The sequence below is a fragment of the Mus musculus genome, chromosome 18 (genome assembly GCF_000001635.26).
Source record: "Mus musculus strain C57BL/6J chromosome 18, GRCm38.p6 C57BL/6J".
NCBI lineage: Eukaryota > Metazoa > Chordata > Mammalia > Rodentia > Muridae > Mus > Mus musculus.
The window spans coordinates 28,119,319-28,135,567 of record NC_000084.6 but is presented as its reverse complement, the minus strand read 5'-3'; the positions used below and the strand labels follow the sequence as shown (position 1 = coordinate 28,135,567).

Here is a 16,249-nt window from a genome sequence, read left to right as displayed (position 1 = left end):
GAAAAAAATAGAGTTAGTTAGTTAGTAAGTTAGGTCATGTGTGTTTGGTCCAGTGAATTTTAGCTGACATCAGGGTCAGCATGACTCAGTGATGTGTTAAGTTCCTTCATCTATGGTTCTTCCTTATGAAAAGTGATCCTATCAGTGGATCACCCAATATTGTAAAAATCTGTGTGACAAAGAGGCACAGGTACAGGTTTTGTAACTGCTGTGTGGATTCTGGAATACCTGAAAAGCAGATTATTTTTGTCTGACCCTGACAGAGCAAATCCTATGTTCAGACAGGTTGAAATTGCTAATTTCTAAAGGAACTTCTTGGTGGAGGGAAACATGAAATTATGTGTTTGATTCTATAGTCACATAATGACAAATGGCTGAATAATTCCTCTTGAGTCTTACATAAAATTATGGGATGTTTTCTGAAAAATCTTTTCATTCTCTGGTGTGTGTTGTGAACTTCCACACGGAATCCAGACACCTGAATGTATTTGCTACCCCAGGGCTTTGAGCCTATACCCTTCAACAGGTTTTCAAAAGAAGGTTTCTTCCTAATATCCTAGGAACATACTCTTCTTCTGGAGTCACCAAAATTAGTAACCATTAATGTCAGCAAGTGTATCTCAAAGTATACTCAAAGAGTATCTCAATTATAAAATAAGTTGTTTCCAGACCCAGAGAAGCAAACCAAATATGAAATTTCCTTATCTCTATGAGTAGATGGGGAAGGAATGACACTTCATGCCTCAGAATCGTTCACATTAAAGAACTCAGAGAAGTAAGATCTATGGAACTTACAGAGACCTTATTAAGAACTCTAAAATAAGCTAAGGAGAATACACACCTTCAAATAAAGAGCATGTCTCCCTGCCCTACATCTCACGGGATGACAATGTCCTAGATGCTTTGTTCCAGGGAGACTTTGGCTGTCTTTTTCACTGCTCTTTGCTAAACAAGCATTCTTGAAAAGATAACACACAGAACAAATGCAATCAACGCTCTGCTGCCAAAGATGTAGATACACAGGGGAACTGAAGAGAATTGTATCCCAAAGGCCTTTGATGTACTTGCCACTTCCAGCACAGCTGGTCTGATCTCTTTGGGAACACTCTGAAGGTATCATTACCATATATATTTCCCAAGGTATCAGAGGGTTGTTCCCAGCAGAGACCCAGTTTCTGTTAATGGATTAGAGAAGAAAAAATTGAATGAAAACTGGAGTTTTGGTAACAAAGTTATGATTTTGTCAGGAGGTAGGATGGTCTGCTTTGCAGTTCCTACACTTGACTTGGTCTGCACACATCCACAAATATTATAAGAGTGTACATCTGTTCTCAGGAAGCATTTTTCTGTGAATTGTTTCCATGGAAGCATGGACTCAGGCTGGCCCTGATAGGTTGTTGCATGTCATGCTGCATCCTGACGTTCCTGGCATCAGAGTCATGATAAACTGGAAAAAAAAAAAGTGGCCATTCCTGAGTGTTTCGTACTATATAAGTAAAAGGTTCTTTTCCACGTTCCTGCAGAGCATGGTCTTCCTAACTCTAGGTATCCTATTCACTCCTGAGCTCTTATTTCTTTTTTATTCATTAGTACCAGAAACTGCAACTTCTCTATCATTTGACATGGAAATTGTCTTCATATCTTCACTTGACATCATAATGTTCTGTAAGAGTTGTATCGGATGATCCTTTCAGCAGTACCATCAATTCTATGATGTGGAAGAGCAACCCTAAATTAGTAAAGTCTCACTCATCTAACTTTATTCTCCATCCCTTAGGATCATTGCTTTCAGCATCTGTGTCCTATGACTCCCTCGATGCCTGCTTGGATACAGAAGCTAGGTTCTGCCTGGATCTATAAGGTAAGATCGTTTTCCCCTCCTGGCAGTGCCCATGATTCTTTTGATGGGTTTACATATGATTTAATCATTGCTTTATTGTTGTTTATTCAGGAAATACAATATGACCTGATATCCTTTAAGACTAGGCATCATCTTCAAGCATGGGGTAAGTACTAGCCTATCACACAAAGGAAATAAATAATTACGTAGTTTAGAAATCTCAGAGAAAGCTGCTAATGTAGGTTGGAGTGCTTCATCTCAGATGTCCCCGTTCTCCTTTCACGGGTCTGCTCACTTCATTCATTATTTAGTGAAATGGAGAAATCAACTCCTCTATGCTTGTGCTTGTCACACACAGCCTTGATCCTTGGCCTTTTCAGCTGTTAGTGGAAGCTACTACGGAATTACACTTATCCTTTGATGGGTGGTGAATCACTTTCTGCCTTTAATGTTTTTCTCCAAGATACAGAGGATGCCAGAACAATCCATTACATTTCATAGCCCCCAAGATTGCCACCCCTTCTGTGCTTTTTATCTGCTTAGTAGACCCCACTCTTCTCTTCCTACAAGAACACAGTCTTTAATGGATTACATAATCAAACTTAAAACAAAAACCCTTTTGCTACTGCTAAGGTGAAAAACATGGAAGCTGTGTAAAATGCTTATCTTTAACAGTTAAAATCATTGTATAATTATACGCAATGTAAGTGTTCTACATATAGTAGTTAAAATAAAGAGTGTCCCACAGACTTTGGCATTTGAGCATTTGGTTTCTAATGAGTATCACTGCCTAGAAGATCTAAGAAGTATGTCCTGCTACAGAACTTCCTCATTGGAGAAGCACTTTGATGTTTCAAAAGTCTCATATCATTCTCTGTGTTCCTCTCTCTGCTTGCTGTTTCTCATAAAGAATGTGAGCTTTCAGAATCCCACTTTTGTAACCACAAAGCATCCTACTTCTTGTAAACATGATGTTCTCTCACCTTTTGAAAACTTAATCTTTTTTTTCCACTTAATCTTTTTATTATTATTATTATTTTATTTATTACGTATTTTCCTCAATGACATTTCCAATGCTATCCCAAAAGTCCCCCATACCCTCCCCCCCACCCCACTTCCCTACCCACCCATTCTCATTTTTTTGGCCCTGGCTTTCCCCTGTACTGGGGCATATAAAGTTTGTGTGTCCGATGGGCCGCTCTTTCCAGTGATGGCCGGCTAGGCCATCTTTTGATACATATGTAGCTAGAGTCAAGAGCTCCGGGGTACTGGTTAGTTCATAATGTTGTTGCACCTACAGGGTTGCAGATCTCTTTAGCTCCTTGGATACTTTCTCTAGCTCCTCCATTGGGGGCCCTGTGATCCATCCAATAGCTGACTGTGAGCATCCACTTATGTGTTTACTAGTGGAGTACTACTCAGCTATTAAAAAGAATGAATTTATGAAATTCCTAGCCAAATGGATGGACCTGGAGGGCATCATCCTGAGCGAGGTAACCCAATCACAAAGGAACTCACACAATATGTACTCACTGATAAGTAGATACTAGCCCAAAACTTAGTATACCCAAGATATAAGATACAATTTGCCAAATGCATGAAACTCTAGAAGAATGAAGACCAAAGTGTGGACACTGTGCCCCTTCTTAGATTTGGGAACAAAACTCCCATGGAAGGAGTTACAGAGACAAAGTTTGGAGCTGCAACAAAAGGATGGACCATCTAGAGACTGCCTTATCTAGGGATTCACCCCATAATCAGCTTCCAAACGCTGACACCACTGCATACACTAGCAAGATTTTGCTGAAAGGACCCAGATATAGCTGTCTCTTGTGGAAACTTAATCTTAAAAACGTAAAAAAAAAAAAAAAACCACTTTTTTTTTTTCTGTAAGGTTCCTTGTTCATGGCATCTTACCACAGCAACAGAAAAATTTATTAAGATACCATGCAAAAATCACTTGCCATAACCCTTTTGATGCTTTTACAATCAAAAGTATTAATGTAGCATGGTGTTTATAAACCTCAGATAACACAAAACTTAAGCTATAAAAAATGTGTGTGTGTGTGTGTGAGAGAGAGAGAGAGAGACAGAGACAGAGACAGAGAGAAAGAGAGAGAGAGAAGAAAAGAGAAAAGAAGGAGGAGAAATATTTCTAAAATAATCAGCAGAAAACAGCTCTCAGCAGAATCTACTGACATGACAATGTCCCTCTGATAACCAGAGTATGTGCTTTCAGCAAGCATCAGAGTTATCTCTGCTATATGAGGATAATTCAGTATAGACTTTAAATCCAAATGTACAATTTGCATACTTTTACCTTACTGGATTATTTTACAATTCTTCTCAAAAAAACTCAATAGCCTTTTCTATATGTGCATTCCATGAGTATTTGATACACTCTCTACAAGGCACAGTAGCAGGTGGCTTCAGACACACGATCCTCATTAAGAAAATCTAATTATCAGAGCTGCCACTGTTCCAGCACTGTCCAATATAAAGAGATCAATCCCACATCAGTTGCTCTAATTCACTCTTGATTTTGGTAGCTTCTTGGGTGGCCATTGATATAATAGGATCAATTGAGTTATGAATCTGTATAATAGCTTCTAAATTTGGGGAAAAAAGGTCACTGCAGCTTTTGTGCTAAGATCAGCAATTGGTTCAACTAAAATTTCAACATTATAAGAACTGATAAGAAAGCAGCCAAAGATTGAATGTGTGAATTGTTTAAATTCATTGCTACTGAGACAAACGTGTGTAAGTTCCAAGAATATGAACCTGTGGCAAAGGGCAAATGACAGAAGTCTTTACTGAGAGACAAACAGAAGAAAGGTCTAGAAAATCTCCCCAGGAATTGATGATTCTTTAAACAATGCACAGAAGTAATAACTTTAAAAAAATCTATCACATAAAGTTAAGGTTTAGGGCAGAGTGTAGTCACACAAAAAAACTGATGGGAGGGAAGGATAAGACCCCAGACCATGGGACCAAGAGCAGGTTCCCATGTTGTGATGAGATATGTTATACCAGAGCACATCAGATATTTCTTGTATATAAATATCAAGCCTTTATATTGGAATTCGGTCACACAAACCCGTAGCTCCTACAGGTCTGATCTCAGCTGCCTATATTCTCTTCTCCAGGAAAGGAAACACGTTCACTGACAAAAAGTTATATTGTCATAATAAATTTTCACTGTCATACCAGCCTGTATTACTAATGATCTGGGTACATAAAATAATCTACCACTCAGAAGTTACCTCCTAAGAGCCCACCAAAGGCCACATCTCTTTTTGGAATTCCCAATATTGCAACAACCCAGAATTGCTAATCTGTTTTATTCTTTCCCTATTTATTTGGTCAGAGAAACTTTTAAAAATATAATTGAGGTGAAAATCCAAATTTAAAAAAAAATAGTTAAACCTGCATGATAGGTACTAGATCTTCTAATATCAATGGCATGTCTACCAGTACTCTAATGCCTAGAAGGTGTATGTGTGTGTCTCTGTGGGTGTTTGTTGTGGGTGTTTGTACACACATATGTAAGCATGTAAGCACAGCTGAATCCTTATAGAACAAAGGCTTTTAATTTTTGTTGGCATATATACCTATGAGTGCATGATATTATAGAAGAAAAACTAGAAATAAATACTTGTATGATCAACATGGATATAGATGTTTTCTCTATAGTGAAATGTTTTCTGCTGGGTGGAAGAAAAAGACTGAAGTAGAAAACAGAATTTACAAGACTCATAAGACCACACACCCCCGCCCTGCCACAGCCACATAATAATTAACAAATTCTGGACTAGTTGTGTACAAGGTGAAAAGGAAGCTGCTGTATGCTACATGCTGGGTGGTGTTTTAAGGGATACAGATGCCTTTAAGACACACATGCTCCTATTCAACGGCCCCAATAAACCTTTTGTTCATCAAGTTAAGCTTCGGAGGCATTACTTCTTTAGACTGTCCTTAGTGTTCTAAGGAGTGAATAAATATTCATTTTTTTTTCTGGAAAAAAATTGCGATGGTAGAGATGTTGAGGAAGCAGTTGAGATTTTCCCTATTTGGATAAAAGAGAACTTTGGAGAAATGTACACTATTAACTTCTATCACCTCTACCATCTGCACTCCAGCTCATCAGAGTTGTCTTCAATCCTTAGTGATTATGAAGGATAGAATGCCTGTTCTTAGTCTCTGAGACACTGGACCAGTGAATAGCATAAGTACTTGTGCAGGATGCCAGAAGGTTTAACTTCGTGTTGTGCAATTTTCAGCCTAACTCTCAGCTAGGCATATATTTTCTGATTTTCAGAAATGTACAATACAATATAATACAAAAAAAAAGAAAAAAACAGCCAAACAAACAAACAAAAAATCCCTACATCGCAGAGGAAATGTAATTTTCCTAATTTGATAAAAGAAAGAGTATGTAAGCCTTGGTACCTGTAACTTAAAGTTAAACCTGGATTCTGGATACGTATAAAAATTGACCCAAACCAAAATTTGAGACCGTTGATCTGCAAGCTGAAGACAACCCTGAGGAAGAGACTCAATCCCCGAGAGCAAGCCACACTGCCTGTTACTGACCAACAAGTGGATGAACAGAAAATAGCACATTACTTTGTCTCTGGACCACAAGCCCCACTCTTCAGAGGCTCAGAGAAAAGGAAACTGGAGAGATCTGTGAATATCCACAGACACTGACCAGAACAGAAAGTCACTAGACACAGAGAGGCACAGGCAGATGTTGCAATCCTGGTAGAAGTCTGAAGGCCTGAGCCACTTTACAGATTTTCCAGCAGCACAGATAAATCCCATGGCCTCTGCCATGGCTCCCAGAACTTCAGGAACTGGAATCTACTCCAGAGATGAAGAGTTCCTTGTACAACTGGGCAGACATATGCACATGAGAGTCTTATTCTGAGGTGGGAGGGACAGGCATGGCATGCATTGTGCTGCCTGAGCCCTGCACAGAGATGAAGCCTTTGGGGAAGATGGGCAGAAAGCAGCTTTGAGACTGAGTTTTATGGACTGAATGCTTTGAGTTCCGGAGACAGAAGTATCTTTCTGTTCATGGACTATTAGTGGTGATTCCAAAGAATATCTTGGCTCCTACATATACCCGTTTCATCAAAGAAGACACTTTCAAGGATATTTTGCATCATTCACTTTCATCTTACACATTGTTTTTAAATCTTCAATTTTTATTATTGTTTCTTGTTCCATTATTGTTTTCTCTTGCTTGGTTACATTTATGATCTTTTTTTTTTTTTTTTCTGAACAATTATGTTGTGTTCCTGTTTTCATTTATCGTCAATCAACTTAGATTCCTTAGATTTCTCCTTTACTTCTTTTTCCCTCTCTTCATTTCTTCTCTTTTCTACTTCCTAATTCCATTTTCATTACTTAATAATATTTAGAGTTACATTTTTCTCAAAAACATTCTTCCTGAGCATTTAATTAAAGCATCCATTTCAGTGTTCATGCCAGGCATGTTGCTAGATGGTTGTTGCTATGACAAGTGACTATATCTCCCTCCAACCATCATCCAGGATCAGAAAGAAATTAAAATTAAAATTTGTTACTAAAAAAAGGATCCATAAAGTAAAACAATGTAAATAGTTGTACAAGGAAATAAAATTAACAGAGTTCTCTCCTAACATGGGCAAACTGTAACAATAAGAAGTTGAATGGAAAGGCAAGAGTGTGTACAAAGCCCCAAACTTTTCAACAACTGAAGCAAAAGAAAAAGAAATAAAATATCAGAGAAAATGATTCAATATCTTATAGTGAAAATTGTCAACAAGCCTTACAAAATGTTTGGCAATCTTAAAGACAACTTAAACAATGAATAAAGAAAGCAATAAATCAATCAGTCTTCTGGATACAAAATTTTGCAATGTAAATAGTAAAGTTAGCTGAATAGACAAGAAATTGAACAACATAGAGGAAACATTCCACACTAAAGTTGACATTTCGAGAAAGAACCAAATGCAAATGTTGGAAATGAGTCTGTCAATTAAATAAAACACTGAGGAAAACATGTTATAGAGAAATCAAACACAAAGAAGAACATTGCTGGTAGAATGGAGGCAGAAGAATTCTCACATTCTGGGAACAATAAAAGACGTAAAGAAATAATCAAACGAGACCATAACTTCCAAGAAGTTGAGATTATGAAAAAGATGAAACTGAAGAATCCACATAACAGAATACAGTTCTTTGATCAAAGCTAAAGGGATATGAAAATAAACAGATAAGTCTCCCAGTTGCAGGAACGATATGAACTCACAAGTTGAGGGCTTGAATTTTAATAAGACTCTATCTTGACTCCTGCATTGATTTATTACTCCAGGTAGATATAATCTAAAAAAGTCTCCAAGATTCTTCCCCATTAAAATGTTAAAGCTATAGAACAAAGAAACATTACAAAAGCTGTAAATGAAACATCTAATTCATCTTCAGAAATAAATCTGTCAGAAAGATATTAGGCCTCTCTGCTATAATCCTGAAAGTTACAAAAAGCATAGAATGTCATATTTCAATTCATAAAGATAAATAACAGCCAACCAAGTTTCCTTTTTCTTTTGTATTTGAGGGAGAAATAAGTTGCCAAATATTAGTGATATCTAAAGAAATTCAGGGCCACTAAGAAACCATTAAAGAAAATTATTAAAGGAATACTATACAAGGAGGAAGAATAAAAGGCAGTTCCAACAATATAGAAATCAGTGACATGGGAAAAACAATACTGGGAGGCAGAACAAGAGCACAGCCCTGTCCAAATGAGTAAATCAGCAAATATCCAAATTGAAGAATTATTATAGAAGAGAACATATTATATGTCCAAAAATATCATAGTTCATTGAAATTCAAAGACTGAAATATTATAAATAATGCAAGTGGAAGCAAAGAATGCCTATTCTGTAAACTATAAAATGAGAATTATGAAAAAATTTGTCAAAATAAAGATGCTAATTTTTAATAAAAAATATAGCCAATCTTGAAGATGTAAATGTCTCTCCCTCCTGTTCCCTCCCTCCCTCTCTCCCTCCGTTTCTCCCTCCCTCCGTCCCTCCCTGTGTGTGTGTGTGTTTGTGTGTGTGTGTTTGTGTGTGTGTGTGGATTTGGTGTACACAATTTAATGAAACAAATACTAATGAACATATAGAGAAAGATACAGTCTAGATGTAAAATAAGTGGATCAATTTCCTCTCAGCCGTAGCTTAAAGGTGCAGATGAAACTCAACAAAGAAGTTTTAAAATTAATCTACATAACAGATCTAGTGGACTTACTAGACTTTGAACAGCACTCTACTAGTAATTTCTTAATCCGTAATGGACCAAATTGATATGCCACTCTAGAAGAGTAAATTGAAGCAGAGTATCTCTTGTATGCAGGACAGTGAAGAACTAAACACAACTATACACATTACATGATAGGGATCGGCAGACAAGAATAGAGTAGTGCACATAGTCAGCATTCAGAACATTTTCTTCTATTTTGTTTGTTAATTTTAAGCAAAATCACAGAAAGAAAACATAAAAATGTCCTTGTTAAGTTTTAATCCTAACATTGTCCTTAATAAGTAATTTGTTTCATCCATGCCTGGTATGATATCCTGATCTTTTTCTCTATTTTGATGAACAGCAGTCTGTTTTCATTTGTTTGGGTTTTTGCTGTTTGTTTGCTTTTGTTCTACTTTTTGGCTAGCTTCACTGTTTACCTCTCTCATTTATGGAGTCAAAGAACCCACTGCTGTTAGCATGATTTGTTGTTATTCTATTTTGTTCCATTAATTTCTGATCACATCTTTCTTTTTTATCTCCACCTGCTAATTTTGGAAGTTGTGTTTCAGGAGATTCTTGGCTTGGGCAGTTATAATATTTCACATTTTTATACAGGCAAATTTATCTATGAATTACTCTCGTATGGCTTCTTTCACGTATCACAAAGAATCTGGAAGATGTGTTTTCATGTTGAGCCTAGGAATTTTCTAAGTTCTTCCATGATATTTTTGAACACATAGTTTAGATTACCCAAGGCGGAATTATTCACTTCCACGTGTTGCATAATGTTATAACTCTATGTTTTGATTGCCTACTATGTGAACTCTCCTAGGAATGTCAGTGGATCACAGATTCGTTCTTTAATTGCCTATTGTTCTTAACTACCATGCATACATTTCATTGCTTCTTTCGCAAATTTGAGCATCAACTCATATTCACTCTATAGGTCACACATACCCTGTCACCTCCACTGTACCCTGGTCAATTGATACTCTCTATAAATCCCCAAAACAAGTTTGAGTGCCTTTATCCTTTAATTAATCAATGTATTTATTACTGTAGATTTTCTCTATTACCACAACTCCTTGCTGCCCCTCAGCGCTGCTGCCACTCCAACTTAGACCAAAGAGAGAATCCTTTCCTTCTTGAAAAGAGTAGACGCTTTATGTTTTTATGATTTTCCAAAATTATTCTTGTCCAGGAAAAATTCCTTTGGAATAGCGGTATATATTGTTTCCTGTCTAATGCATCTCATTTTCTGTCACTATTCCTCTCTTACTGAATTAGGCATTAAATTTCATTACATTTCAGAATTCTACCTTTTCCCATAAAATCTCTAATTTTCTAATTGAAGATAAAATCACTTTCCATAACTGTAGCAACAACTACAGGTATAAAGAGAGAAAAAAACAAAAACATGGGGAATGTTTTTTAATGATGCTGCTACTTGAGACATAACCAAATACCATGTGTTGGAGAGTACATTTCATTATATCTAAGGTAGAATTCCACATTTTTATTTACAAGAAAATATATTAATTTCTTATGGGCACATTGTACATAGGTAGTAAAAATTATGTGGGTATTTAAGAAGTTTTTAATGTTCAATTTATTAATAGGAATATAAATATCAGGAGGAAGAATGAAATTGTTTGTATGGATAAACCTTTAGCTTATCTTTTGTCAAGAACTGCAAGTTCTCCATAACTCTACAAAAACCCTCAGAGATAACATCCAGCACAGCTCTCACCTGAAATCTGTAGAGAACAATGCTTGCTTCCATTGTCTTGGTATATTACATACATCTCAGTATCTTTCTCATCCATCATGATATTTGTCAGTACATGGTGACTGGGTGTCAGGAAGAGGTTTTTCAAATTGTGAGAAAGAGGATGTGATGGTAGGTTGCATTAAGCAAGTATCTCTTTGCTGTTCTTGAAGCTACCCAAGCATGTAATAATTCAAATAGAATTTCAGACAGACAGAACCTTCAGACGAGGGAATCTGGCATGACATTCTGCATTAAGAGAAGTGCCCTATACATCTTGGGCAAGGAACACGATGTCCGTTGAGATATTTTGATCATCAAGAATGACTAGGCCAGTACCAGTGTGACTATTCAAGAAAGGAGTGCAATGTGATGTAGTCAGGATGTTTTGTAGGAAAGCAGTAGCTTGCCTGTGCATGTGCAGCCAGCATTAACTCATGTCATCATTCACATCTCAAGATGTGTTTGCTTTGCTTTATTTTCAATCAGAAGTATTATTCCATAATAAATGTTGCACTAGAGATGAAAAGAAACTCAACAAATATGTTTTTAATTAACATAATTCCTTAAAAGTAATAAGCTATCACTCTCTGGAAGATTTACTGTAGTTATGAGTCATTCAAGAAATTTCAGCTGTTGTGATGTCATGGGGACAATAGAAGTAGTTTCCATACACAGAACAAGGTTGGCATCACAACAGGAAAGGGAAACAGAGGCAGCGCAAGAGCTGGAGACACAAAATAGATTAAATGACATTTTATTGGATGTGGAAATAAATTCCTTGAAATATTGGAAATGGGTATTTAACATCCTCAGTTGTGTGACAGCATGCTGCAATATGGTTAGGCACCAGATGTGGTGCTCGTGATAGGGCACCGCCAAAATCAAAGGTCAGCTTCCACAATTAGAGCTCTTTACATGGTGCACATAAGAAAGTAGATTCATGAAGACTTTTTACCTCGTCACAATAACATGCATACCTTGTGTTTGTGTTGTTTCTTCATGCCAGAGAAGCTCAAAGAGTTTAAACAAATGAAAGTTAACATTGATTAATTAATCCATCTGGCCATCCCCTCTCTGAGGCTCTAAACATTGAGCAGCAGTTTCCTCATTACAGATGCCTCTAATTGCATTTATTACTCTAATTAAGCTTCCTTTGTGTTTTAATTAAGTGCACAAAGGTTGGAGCATAGTCCCTGTCTCCCCTAAAATGGGAAATGTGTACCTCTAAGCTGAAAGGGACTCAAGGTACTTAATAGCACTTTGAACATGACATACTTCAAAAAACTTCTAAAGCAAGACTCAACGAATAGATTTTAAGAAACGCATTTCACACTCACATAAGTAATGAAAACATCTAAAAATAAACATCAATCCAGAAATATTTACCTAAATTGATCATGTGCAAAGAGCTAAAATTAAGAAAGTTAAGATGATGTAGACTTAGCTCAGCCTGAAGCTCAACATTTCAAGGAAGGAATGTTAATTTTGTTATCATATTTATGTCCTGAAACACTTTCCAGAAATATATGAGGCAACTTATAAGTTAATGTGATCAAACAAAACAAATGAAGATACGAACATCTCTGGGGGCAGACTCAGCTAATTTAAAAATATTTAAACCCATTGGAGAGTATACAAAGCATGGAGGGGAAAAAAAAAGAGTCAACCATTCCCCAACTACACGTTTTAGGAGTGTTTAATTGAATTATCCTCTTATGGTCATATTGGGGCACATTTATCTAGATTTCAGAAATTACTAATGTTTGTGAGATGAGCAAGTTATAATATGGGAAAAAGATGTGCCTTTCATCCAAAACCAGTGGAAATTGACGACAGAGAGCATCCAACTAAACCAAGGCCTGGAATCAGAATCTCTGAGTCATCTTAGGTTTCTCAGATTTTTTCCAGTAACCCTCCTAAATGATATGTGAAAATAGGAATGTGACTTTATTCTCATAAATACAAATGCTAGCAAGTACCCAGCTACAACTAACACATCAATATCTTCCTTTCAGCAAACAACCATGTGATTAATGCATTTGTGACAATACTCCAGAGCTTCACATTCCTCACTAGGGAGTCTGCCTTGAGTCTGTAGAACAATATGAAAGTACTGGTTAAAAGCCTCTGGGCTCCTCTTAGTTCTTTTGCTAGAGAACGAGGTTTTGGGGCTGTATTTTATCATAATATTGACTTCTCAAGGCTTACTACTGTTCAGGAGGTCTACAATAGATCAGCTGTTTTGTAGTGACAGTAAATAAATTACTGGAAAAAAAGATGTGCAGGAAATCAGATTTCAACCCATTGAAGTCCAATGTCCTCATCATCTTTACCAAATAAAGTGGATTAATGTACAATTACTTGATGCCTGACCTCTATGAATGGTTTAAGACTGTACTGAGTAATATATAATTCCAATGCTTAAAATGAAAGAAACTACGAAAACAAACAAACAAACAAACAAACAAACAAAAATGTGTTCTGGACAGTTGTGAGCATTTGCAAATTTCTTCCTGGGTTCTCTATGAAGTGTATGCTTCTCTCACTTGCTGAGTTCCCAAAAAGATATCTGCTCCTTGTTCAGCAGGTATTTTGAAGTTCATTATTGAGAGGAAAATGCTAAAAGCTCTATTCACTTATTCTTCCTTTACGTAGCTTATTTAAAGCTTCACTACTTAATCACTTTATATAAACACTTGGCAAGATCCTCTCTATATTCCTCAGCACATCTTGCAGATCATAACATATAAACATTCAAAGGTATAAAATGGCAAATATATTTTTCATTGTTTCTTCTTCTTTTTAAACATTTCTTTTATATTTGGATATTATGATATAACTACAAAGTTTTCTTTCTTCCTTCCTTTTTCTTTTATTAATTTTATATGCATATGCATGTATGCATATACACATATGTTTGTAAGTATAATGTTCTCAGGTCATTACCTTTGTGTATTTTTCAGAGATGACCATTTGGAATTGGATAACCAATTGTCTACTGTTCCCTGAGGATTTCTCTCACTTTCAGCATCCTCAGTTGCTGTAGTTCTTTATGTAGGGTTGAGGCTTCCTTGGATTTCCTTTTCTATATTAACATGTCTATTGTTCTTTTCCAAATCACATTTAGGTAAGGACATTAGTAGGACTTTATGGGTATAGCTTATGACATTCCTAAGAAACACAATCTCATAGAAAATTTTCTATTTCTCTAGTTCTTATCCTCCTTCTAGCCCTCTTTCACAAAGATCTCTGAGTATTAGGTTTGAGAGTTGTGATGCAGCTGTATCTATTGGAAGTATGCTCCACAACTCTGAATTTTGATTGGGGGTATTTTTCTATATGCCTCCATCTGTTGCTAAGAGCTTTTCTTTTAAGTATTATTTTGGTAACAATACAACTGGAATATAGATCTTTGTTGGGAATGGTGTTAGTAAAACTGATCTTTGGTATATGCTTGAAATGGAGGAGTAATATGAATAAGACTTATTCTTATTTTCAAATCAGTAGGTGCCAGTACATAATATTTTAGTACCTTATGTGCTTTGTCTAATTCTACTTAAAATTATATTCATCCTTGTTAGCTTCTCCAGATCACAGGCATCATAGATTACATTATTCATAATAATCTCTTGGGGTAATTGTGAAAGAATAGACTACTTTTGTCTATGAAAAATGGTCATGTTTGAATAGAAAGGCTGAAGAGAATCTTAATGTATCCACTTATATTCCATAACGATAGGGCAATTATAAATCTGGTATATGCTAGAAATTAAAGAGAAAGCATATATGGACAGAGAAAATTGGTTTTTTTAAGAGCTCATGTGGAAAAGATCAGATCAGACTATAGGTCAACTTGATGGGAAAGAACATTTTGTGCAGCAAGCACACACTTTTGAGACAGACACTGTGAAGACAAGTGCCTAGGACAATGGCCAATGAATTGCAAACTATTCCATGATGGACCCAGGAGATGTGTGAATATGGTATTATTAGAATCATCCCATCTTGGAAAAATAGTGTAAACAGTGTGCATTTTAAAATATGGACATCATTTTTCAAATGATTTGGAAGAATACTGAAGTCATTTTGAAGCAATTTATTGAAAATTAATCCTCAGCTTCACAAGACAGGTAGCTGTTTTGCTCTACTAGAAAGACCTAATAAAAATAAATTGGAGTTCCCATTGCTCTCATCTCTCCTAAGGTTTAGAGTTAGTATTTTGGATTTTAGACATTCTAGTACTCACATGGTTCTTTCAAGCTGTTGTTCAAATTTGCAGTTACTTCATAATGTATATTTAACAACCATTGGTAGACTTACACACTGTCTACTTGACCATCTATACATGTTTGTTGTTGAACTCTATGCTTCTCTCCTTTGCCCATTCTTAGATTTTTCAATTAGATACTGGCTCCAGATAGCAAGAAAGCATGTATTTGAAAATGACTGAGAAGAGATAAGTAATTTTACAACTAAATGTGGGAGGGAATATATATATATATTAATTAGGTTTATTTTGCATTGCCCATTATATACATATTCCTAAACATAATTTTTTAACTACATAAACACAAATATTGTCAATTAATACATTTTAAAAAGTAATTTAGATATGTTCTTCAATTTTTCCTAGTATGTGACTTTCTTTCATTCTCTTCATAATGTTTTTCACAGAGTATAAGATTTTAATATTAATAGGATCCAATTTAGCAATATTACTTCATGGGTCATATATTCAGTATTGTATATAAAAGTAATCACCAAATCTAATGGCATACAGACACTTTCCGGCAATATTTTCTAGAAGGATTTTGGTTTTGTATCTTGTATTTAAGTCTAGGTTCATTGTGTGCATGTAGTTGGGGGAAAATTCAAGGTCAAAGATTAGACTGCCTCTGTGTATAAAATATAGTCACACTGCTTCTGTTTTTGAAAATGAGAATTCCTTCCTCACTGAATTGTCTTTGCCCCTATGTCAGAAAACAGTTCATTTTTCCTCTGAGCCTCATTTGATCCATTTCTGCGCACTCTACTCTGCTCCACTGATCTATCTCTTTTGCTACCAGTACCATCCTGTCTCTATTGCTGCAGCTTTATGATAATCTTGAGGTCAGTTCACAAACGTTTATAACATGAAATAATGAGTGGATAACTCTCCTTTGAGTATCCCCATGAGGGCATTCACAGGCATCAGACTTTAAACGCCTCTTTTAGAAATTGTGTAGCATAAATAATTACATGAAAATAAATATTTAAGACAGCATCCTTCAGTAAATATGATAACACTTTTCTCTGGTTGAGTGAGGCTTCTGGAAAAAAAAGAACTATATTTTTCTTTCTTC

General features: G+C 35.9%; 1 long non-coding RNA gene across 6 annotated transcripts in view; it reads left to right on the top strand.

Annotated features, from left to right (window-relative positions):
- The window catches only part of Gm33860, a 91,709-nt gene that overhangs the window by 26,093 nt on the left and 49,367 nt on the right, over positions 1–16,249 (top strand). For all 6 annotated transcript variants that reach the window (XR_877258.3, XR_003952583.1, XR_877261.1 and 3 more), the window contains 2 exons: positions 1,778–1,861; positions 1,952–2,006. This is a non-coding gene — a long non-coding RNA (predicted gene, 33860). The remainder of the gene's footprint in view (positions 1–1,777; positions 1,862–1,951; positions 2,007–16,249) is intronic.